Below are 10747 nucleotides of genomic sequence, written 5' to 3' on the forward strand. Positions count from 1 at the left end.
AAGAATGAAAGAGAAATGGGCCTCATTTTCATTTCTAGCCTGGGGCCACCCAAAAGTCAGGGTCGGCCTTGGTGATTGCTTAGTTAGGTCTAACCAAGATTTTTGCAAGCCTCACTTTTGTCAAATATGAAAAGGGTTTATTTGTTAAAAATAATACAAATAAAAGTTTATATACACAGGAGTTATGTCTTCCTTTTTGTGTGTTAATTCGAAGCTTCTTTTTTTTCTATAAATTCTCAACAAATTTACAGCCCTTGGAAATTAATCATATAATCCCAAAAATGAACTCGCATGAAATAATTCCCATTCATATAAAATTTAATAATTTTTTGCAATAGTACATTGCCCAATTCGCATTTTAGTCGTTGAATTTGAAAAATAGCTCAACTCCAGTTTCATTAGCACCGTTGATCCTACCACTGAATGTCCATATAAGGATAAGTACCGAAGCACATTCTATTATTGTTTTCCAAATACCAATTTTACTAGTCAGTAAAATCAATGTGAATTTTGATTAATTATGTGACATATTTTATCAATTCTTTGACCCACAAACAAACACATCATACCTTTAAAATTAGAGTTGAACTAACCAACATTAAAAGCGAAACTCAAAACCTCCATCTTAAATATATCAGGATAATAGACAAAGTTTTGCTTTCACTACATGACTGAAGTCCAAGCAAACATGTCGACTAAAGTCCAAGCGTATTAATTTACTTTTAATTACTTACACGAATTCCTCAAACAAATTTTCAAAGCCAAAGACCTAATTTTATAATCTGAATTGAGTATAGACCAAATCAATCCAAACCACTCAAAAATATCCATTGCACTAATGTGTCCTTCAATTCCAATTAAAGAAGAATTAATCATCTCCCTCAAAAGCTGTCTTACTCAATTATCATATTTGATCAGATAGTAACTGTAAGGACCTAAACCTAAAATTCATAACTAATGAATAATATATTTTGAGAAAAGACAATTTTGCCCTTAAAATATTTTATTAAGAAAAAATTGACTTTTTGACCAAGAAGGGATTTGACAATTCTACATACACTGTTGCGTAGAGCACGGTGAAATGAGTTTATAGACACGTAGTGGGCCCGAATCGGAGTTGTAACGAGAGAGTTATGGTCAAAAGAGTCTCAGTGGCAAAATCGTAAATTTTTTGAAGTTGGATTTTATAAAACCATCCCCTTCTCTCTCTCTCTCCTCCCGCGAGCTCTCTCTCTCTCTCTCTCTCTCTCTCTCTCTCTCTCTCTCTCTCTCTCTCCGCGACGGCTCACCTTCTTCAGCTTGTAACTCCGGCCACCGGCCACGGCTGTGGACGGGGCCGGTACCAAAATGACCGGGACGACTTCCTCTTCTTACCCCAGCCACCTCCCGCAGCCAACCGCCGCGGATTCGTCGGAATTTGGAGAAGAAGCGGCCGACGTCGTCCGAATTTCAAAGTCGCCGATCTATCCCCTCCGGCCACTAATTCCATCGACCCAAGCACCCGTGACCAGGCAGACCCGCAAAAGAGACCTTCAGGAGGTCTAGCTAGCTCGGACCAGGAGTGAGTGGACTTTTCTTTTATAAATGATTTATATAAATGAATTTCATTATTTGATCTTGAATAAGTTTTATTGACTGTGTTTTTATGAGCATGATTTGTGCAGTAAAATATCTTTATTTTTGTGTTGCTTAGTTGAATATGCTAAAGAGTTATAGAAAGCAGAGTTTGAGGTTTATATCAGATAAAATAGCAGCATAGTTTCAGATTTAACAAACTTCAGTTATTTATCAGACTTTTCAAAAATATTTTATTTTAAACCACCGTGAGTACCCAGCTACAGTTATTGCCTTCAGTTATGCCGATGTCTACAGACATCCAGTTTACTTTCAGTTTTGTCAGTGCACATGACATTTGCCTCACGAGTTTCGAGGATGCACGGACCGTGAGTGCCAGGATTACAGCTCGGGTTGACTTGGTGTCACTGAGATTTCCCAGGATTGCAGCTTGGGTTGACTTGGTGTCACCGAGACCTGCCAGGATTGCGGATCAGACTGACTATAGTCCCCTGAATTCTGCCAGTTTGTGGCTCGGGTGGACTTTGTGTCACCGAGACTTGCCAGCGGATCAGGCTGACTATAGTCCCCTGAATCCTGCCAGTTTGCGGCTCGGATAGACTTTGTGTCGCCGAGACCTGCCAGGGGAATTGACGAAATTACAGGGGTACACCCGAGTGGTATTTTTAATTGATTGCAGTGCTTTTATGCAAGGTTTGAGTACATTACTTTTATGCAAGTTTGATTACAGTGTTTTTATGCAAGTTTTGATTTCAGTGCTTTCATGCAAGTTTTATTGATCTTGAATGCGATTGTATATATTTATACAAATATATAAATACCTTGATTTCAGCATGTGAATGCTGTGAGTTTAGTATTTTTCAAATGCAGAGTACATATTCAGTTTTACTTAACTATTTTTTTTTTCAACGGGGGTTAGTATATTTTTAGGATATTTTATGAACCTTTATTTTAGTCCACTCACATTTTCAAATGTTTTGCCCCCCCAGGCTGTAGCGTGCACAGGAAATCCACCACTGGGCCATTTTGCCTTCCGCGCCTTCTTGTTATAAAAGTGTTGGTTTGTAAAAAGATTAACTTATCTGTATACTATTAGAACTGCTCTAATAATTACCCTAGATTGAGAACTAGACTGGGTATTGTATCTTAAGTATGCTGGCAGTTGGTTGTGTGGATATTTTTGCTCGTTTTGACAGGTGTAAGTTTTGGGATTGAGCAAAGTACAAGGGAGACTCTGCCGAATTTTCGGCAGGAGTCAAGGTCAAAATACAGTTCGAAGGGCAAATAGGTCAATTGTGCCTGACATTCGTCAAGTGTCGGACACGCACAGGGTTCGACTTGAATTCCAAAGCGAAATTTGGTTCGGGTCCTGTCAATTTGGTATCAGAGTAAGGTTTCACTACCTGTAGACTTTGCACTTTGTGCATTCTCATTTTCTTTTCAAATCCGTTTTCGTGACAGGACAGATGGGCCCTAAGGGTGGTGGTGTCCATTGGGGGACTAGACAGTTTCCCGACATAAGGGGATGGGATCCCCAGATCGGGCAGGAACTGCACCGGTAGAGTAGTCTTTTGGTAGAGGCTTGTCAGGAGCCGTATCTGCTGTGCCTATTATGCAGGGAAATCCTAACTTCCAGTAGACGTTGGAGTTGTTGGCTCAGGCTTTAGCCAAGACTGGGCAGCCCAGAGATCCCTCCGTGAGATATGTGGAGCAAGTAAAGAGGATTGGGGGGCCACTAACTTTGATGACGGTGGTACCCAGCAGTAAATGAGGATTAGATTGAAAGGATGGAGCATATCATGGAGGTCATAGCTGTTCCACAGAATAGTAGGGTTACTCTGGCCATCTCCTTCTTGAACAGAAATGTCATACATTGGTGGGACTCGGTTAAGAGGAGATACCGAGATCCTTTGATTAGTACATGGCAAGTATTTTAGAGCCGCATTTGATAGTCAGTATTATCCACAAGTCTACAGAATGTGAAGAGGCAAGAGTTTTTATAGCTGGACAAGGGATAATACTGTATCAGAGTACGAGAAAAAGTTTCAACCGTTTAAGTATTGTTTGCCACTAGTAAAGATTGAAAGCAAGAAGTACCACTTTTTCACGATGGAGTTAAAGTCTTCTATCAGAGGTATTGTGATCAATTAGTAGTTGATTAACTTTGGTGATGTGGCAATATCTGCCTCATTACTTGAAAGCAGCCAGATGATGGTCAGGCACGGGGTAACATAAGTGGTAGTAGTCAGGGATTATCTAAGAGAGGCAGTTACATTTCGGGATCATCGAGTGGCTGCAATTATGGAGGCTACTGACCTGGATTCAGTTTCAGTAGAGGTTCTAGCCAAGGTAGTAGTATTGGAAACCGCTCTTGGGTTAGTGCAACCAAAGGTATTGGAAGACAGTTGTTGTCAGGATTTAGCAGTTGGAGTCGCCCCTAATGCACCAGGTATGGTAGGTACCATTCCGGGCCTTGCCAATAGGGCACTACTAGACGTTATTACTGTTGACAGTCTGGACCTTTTCGAAAGGATTGCCCACTGTCTCCTCAGCATAGAGAGATCACAGCTGGATCGAAACAGGTATGCATGGTAGATTACCGGAGATACCACAGTCTATAGAGGCTTTGTCCAGTGGTGGGCCCAGATCAGTGTAGCCAGTCGAGGCAGCAATCAGCTAAGAGGACGTGGTGAACGTTCCAGGGCCACAAGCAGAGCGTATAACATGTCCTAGCAGGAAGCACATGCATCATCTGCTGTAGTTACAGATTTAATTCCCTTCGGCATGGTTGACTTGGATGTCATCTTAGGGTTAGATTGATTGGCCAGATACCGTGCCTCAGTAGATGGTCCAGGAAAGGGTGCTTAGGATATATAGCATATGTAATTGATACCAGAGATAATTAGCTGAGATTAGTAGTACAAGAATTTCCAGATGTTTTCCTCGAGGATCTTCTGGGATTACATTTTCATCGGGAGATCGAGTTCATTTTGAGCTCGCTCCAGGAACGGAGTCTATTTCTCCGGCACTGTACAGAATGGCACCAGCAAAGTTGAAGGAGTTAAAGACTCAATTGTAGGAGTTGATAGAGAAGGGATTCATTCGGCCTATTTCTCTCCTTGGGGTGCTTCAGTGTTATTTAAGATAAAGGATGTCACCAGGAGGTTATACAGGGATTCCAGATAGGTGAACAAGGTTACAGTGCAGAATAGATGTCCATTGCCTCGCAGTAAGGAATTGTTTAATCAGCTGAAGGGTGCCAAGGTATTTCCTAAAAGTGACCTGAGGCCTGGATATCATCAGTTAAGAGAAGAGTATGTGCCTAAAACAGCGTGTTGAATGTGGTATGGGCACTATGATGCCATGCAGATTAAGGAATGTGCCAGCTGCATTTTGGACCCCCCTTGAACAAAGTGTTTCGGTGTTACTGAGATCGCTTCATGACTGTGTGCCTAGATGACATTTTGGGTAGATCGAGTGAGTTTTCTTGGGACATATGAACTCTGCAGAGGGCATTTTTTTGTTAATCCTCAAAAGATTGAAGCAGTAATAAATTGGCTATGGCCAAACAGTGTTACTGAGAGTAAGCCAAGTATTACTGTCGCTCCGTGGAAGGGTTATCCACCATAGCGACACCGCTCACCTATTTGACAAAGAAAGAAGTTAAATTTGCTTGGTCAGATAAGTGTGAAGAGGGTTGCGTCGAACTCAGGATGTTAGTGGGAACTTCGTGATCTACAGTGTTGCATTGCAACAAGGACTTGGGTTTGTGCTGATATAGCATGGTAGAGTGCGTACCTATACTTCTAGGCAACTGAAGAAACATGAGTCGAAATATCCTAGTCATGATTTGGAACGGGCCGCAGTAGTTTTTGTCTTAGAAAGTTGGCGGTAGTATCTTTATAAGGAAATATGTCAGATCTTTACAGATCACAAGGTTACAATATTTATTCACACATGAGGAATTAAAAGTGAGGCCAAGAAGATGGTCAGAGTTGATAAAAGATTAGGACTACACCACCGAACATCACCCAGGCAAAGCACTCAGCAGGAAATCCCCAGGAGCAGTAGCTTATCTCCAAGCGAGATATTTATCAGTGATGATAGAACTGAGGAAGTTCAGAATTGGGCTAGATACGGATAATCAGAAGGCACTGTTAGCCACTTTTCAGGTGTAGAACGAATACCCGCAGCTCAATTTCAGGATCCTTGTAATTGCATACTACGAGTGAAGGTTGGTTATATGATTCTATTAATGAAGTTTTAAAAATGGGGTTTTACTAGTGGCCTCTTATGATGAAAGAAATTGCAGAGCATGTCAGAAGGTGATTAATTTGTCAGCAAGTGATAGCTGAGTGACAGGAACTATCAGGGTTCTTGCAACCACTTCCGATTCCTGAAGGGAAGTGGGAGTAACTGACGATAGATTTTGTGTTCAACTTTCCCGAGCACAGAGTAAGCAGGAAGGAGTGTAGGAAACTAAGGATCGACTCAACAAGTCTACGTATTTTCTGCCGGTGAGAGCCAAGTATAGTTTGACCAAACCGACTAAGATTTTCACAAATAAGATCGTGAGACTTTATGGAGTACCAGTCTCCATTGTTTCAGATCGAGACCCACGGTTTACATTCTGTTTTTGGACAAAGTTAAGTGAAGCTTTTGGAATATAATTGCAGTTTAGTACTACAGTTCACCCCCAGACATATGGTCAGTCTAAGAGAATGATTCAGACTTTAGAAGGTTTGTTGAGAGCTTGTATACTGTAGTTTCGGTGTGATTGGGATGAGAAGTTACCACTTTTAGAGTTTGTCTCAAAGGACAGTTATCAGATGAATTGATCTTGCTCAGGATCACAAATCCTAAGTTTGTCATTGGTACCTATAATTGAAGTGTCTTCACTTGATGCCTTGTATGGGAAATAGTATAGAACACCCTTGTTTGAGGATGAAATGGGTGAGCATGGATTAGTGGTGTCCGAACGTTTGGTAGAGAATAAAGAAACATATTGGGTTAATCAGTGAAAGACGCAAAGTGGCCCAGAGTCGACAAATGAGTTATGCAGATAATAGAAGAAAGATCTTCATTTTGAGGGTAGTAACTGGGTATTCTTAAAAATTATCACCTTAGAAAGGTGTAGAGATTTGGAGAAGCGAGGGAAACTAAATCCTCGCTATATAGGACCCAATGAGATAATAGAGCGTGTGGGCCAAGGAACTTACAGGCTTACTTTGCCTGCAGATTTATCACGATGACTTGATGTTTTCCATATCCCCATGCTCTGAAGAAATAAATCCGATCCATCTCGTGTGTTAGAAGAGTAACCAGTAGAATTGAAGGCTGATTTCACTTACGGGGAGCAATCAATTTAAAGGCTATATGGTAACCCGAGTAGTAGATACGGGAGCAGTCCCTTCCCCTCTTCGAGTGACAGGCGTGTAAATTTCGAGGACGAAATTTTTATAAGGGGGGTAGGTTGTAAGGACCCAAACCTAAAATTCATAACTAATGAATAATTTATTTTGAGAAAAGACAATTTTGCCATTTGAATTTTTTATTAAGGAAAATTAACTTTTTGACCGAGAAGGGATTTGACAATTCTACAGACACTGTTGCGTAGAGCACAGTGAAATGAGTTCATAGACACGTAGTGGGCCCGAATAGGAGTTGTAACGAGAGAGTTATGGTCAAAAGAGTCTCAGTGGCAAAATCGTAAATTTTTCGAAGTTGGATTTTATAAAACCAGCTCTTTCTCTGTCCTCCCGTGAGCTCTCTCTCTCTCTCTCTCTCTCTCTCTCTCTCTTCGCGACGGCTCACCTTCTTCAGCTTGTAACTTTGGCCACCGGCCACGGCTGTGGACGGGGCCGGTACCAAAATGACCGGAACGATTTCCTCTTCCTACCCCAGCTACCTCCAGCCGCCAGCAGCCGCGGATTAACCGAAATTTGGAGAAGAAGTGGCCGACATCGTACGAACTTCAAAGCCACCGATCTCCCTCTTCCGGCCACCAATTTCGTCTACCCAGGCACTGGGACCAGGCAGACCCACAAAAAAGACCTTCAGGAGGTCTAACTAGCTCGGACCAAGAGTGAGTGGACTTTTTTAAAAAAAAAAAGGTTTATATAAATGAATTTCATTATTTGATCTTGAATAAATTTTATTAACTGTGTTTTTCCAAGCATGATTTGTGCAGTAAAATATCTTTATTTTTGTGCTGCTTAGTTGAATATGCTAAAGAGTTATAGAAAGCAGGGTTTGAGATTTATTCTGATAAAATAGCAGTATAGTTTCAGATTTAACAAACTTCAGTTATTTATCAGACTTTTCAAAAATATTTTATTTTAAACCACCGTGAGTACCCAGCTACAATTATTGCCTTCAGTTATGCTGATGTCTACAGACATCCAGTTTACTTTCAGTTTTGTCAGTGTACTTGACATTTGCCTCACGAGTTTTGGGGACGCCCGGACCGTGAGTGCCAGGATTACAGCTCAGGTTGACTTGGTGTCACCGAGATTTGCCAGGATTGCAGCTCGGGTTGACTTGGTGTCACCGAGACCTGCCAGGATTACGGATCAGGCTGACTATGTCCCCTGAATCCTGCCAGTTTGCGGCTCGGGTGGACTTTATGTCACCGAGACCTGCCAGCGGATCAGGCTGACTATAGTCCCCTGAATCCTGCCAGTTTACGGCTCGGATAGACTTTGTGTCGCCGAGACCTGCCAGGGGAATTGACTGAATTACAGGGGTACACCCAAGTGGTAGTTTTAATTGATTGCAGTGCTGTTATGCAAGGTTTGAGTACATTACTTTTATGCAAGTCTGATTACAGTGTTTTTATGCAAGTTTTGATTTCAGTGCTTTCATGCAAGTTTTATTGATCTTGAATGCGATTGTATATATTTATATAAATATATAAATACCTTGATTGCATGTGAATGCTGTGAGTTTAGTGTGTTTTAAATGCAGAGTACATATTCAGTTTTACTTAACTATTTTTTTTTCAATGGGGGTTAGTATATTTTTAGGATATTTTATGAACCTTTATTTTAGTCCACTCACATTTTCAAATGTTTTGCTCCCTCAGGCTGTAGCGTGCACAGGAAATCCACCACCGGGCCATCTTGCCTTCCGCGCCTTCTTGTTACAAAAGTGTTGGTTTGTAAAAAGATTAACTTATCTGTATACTATTAGAACTGCTCTGATAATTGCCCTAGATTGAGAACTGGACTGAGTATTCACTACTACAAAAAAGCAAAAAGACGACGGTAAATCACCGTCGTGTATTAAGATTTTCAGTGGTCGTGGAATCCACCGTCATCTTTTCCCTCATAAACCACGACGCTAAATCACCGTCGTTGTTAAAATATACAACGTCATCAACAAATACAAAACGACGTCTTTATTCTACAAAAAGAACGAAAAAAGCAGTCGGGGATGAGAATAGACGACGAACTCTCTAAAAAAACCGTCGTTATAAAAGAAAAATATGACACATATTAACAGAACAAGGCCGCAAAATAGACATACAACGACGAAAATTAAAATAATACGCCGTTAAATATAATTTTCACGACAACAAAAATATGACGTCTTTAAGAAAATTAGAAGACGACGTTATTGATTCATACTACGTCGCATATATAAAAACAGCCGTCGTATAATACATTATCCACTTCGATTTTTCTATAAAACATGACGTGGAAATAGTTGTCAGTGTCATTGTTTACGACGTATGTATTTATATATTAGACGTTGAAAAAAACAAACAACGTCGGTTACGAATATATGAGAGTCGTATTACAAAATTTATACGTCCTATTTTCAGAAACAACAACGACGATAAATTAGACGTTGTTAAATAAAACAACGTCGAAAAAAAATAAAAACAGACGTGTTTAGTCTGCATAAGTTTTAAAAAATAGTCGAGGATGAGAATAGACGACCAACACAAACAAATCACCGTCGTTAAAAAGAAAAAATATGACATATTAGAAGAAAAAGGCCGCAAGATAGGCATACAACGACGATATTTAAAACATTACGCCGTTAAATATAATTTTCACGACGTTATTGAAAACTGAAAACTCTGTCTCTTATTGAAAACTACTACGTCTTTAAATACATGAGAAGACGACGTTATTGAAAACTACTACGTCTCTTATTTACAAACGACCGTCGTGAAATAAGTTTTCCACTTCGATTTGTCTAAAAAAGATGACGTAGATATAGCTGTCTGTGTCATTATTTACGACGTATGTATTTATGTTGTTGACGTTGAAATGCGAAACAACGTCGGTGGCATTTATATAGTCGACGTTGTATTTATATGTATTCAGTACTCACGACGTACTTATTAATGTAGACGACGTTGAACTTCTAAACAACGTCAATATTTACGACGCATTTAATAAACCACGCCGGTTCTAAATTAATGTTCAGATATTTAATCTCATTTTTAGACGTCGGTATTATGGGATTGGAGTCGTGTTATTTTGGATTACATGGCTGTTCTTAATCCTTCCCCGACGGATATCCTGGATAATTGCTTCACAATAGCGTCGTGGTTCTTCATTGTTACGTTGCTTTAAGACGTCGGTAAATATGCTGAATAAATGGTTAACCATAACGTCGTGTTTTATTTGAACAGACGCTGTTTTTTATGCAGAATATAATGATTTAATCTGGATCCAGTATTTTTTGCACTGATTGTTTTGTGGCCAAAACCTGTATAATGAAAGTGAAGAAATCACATTACAATATATTATAAAATGAATGTCATACACTGCCAATTACATAAGCATCATTCAATCCATATATCTTCACACCCATCTCGAATATTTTGACCACCTAACTCACCCACCAGTTCATCAAATGTGTCAACATTTGGCATCCCTCTAGTAAATGGCTCACACTCAATTATCACATCACCTAAGACTTCATCACCAATAACATCATTATATTCTCTATTAGGCATTGATAAAACTACCGACCAACCACGATGCATCGGGTCGTCAACAAAAAAATATTTGTTTGACTTGAGAAGCCAAAACAAATTGGTCATTCCTATGTCCAATTTTACTCAAATCTACAAGGGTAAATCCAAGTTCGTCGACTACAAGACCAGAACTATCTATCCAATCACACCTAAAGACTGGGATTGTAAACTTTTGGT

This window comes from Prunus dulcis, chromosome 2, assembly GCF_902201215.1.
Source record: "Prunus dulcis chromosome 2, ALMONDv2, whole genome shotgun sequence".
NCBI classification, from domain to species: Eukaryota; Viridiplantae; Streptophyta; class Magnoliopsida; order Rosales; family Rosaceae; genus Prunus; species Prunus dulcis.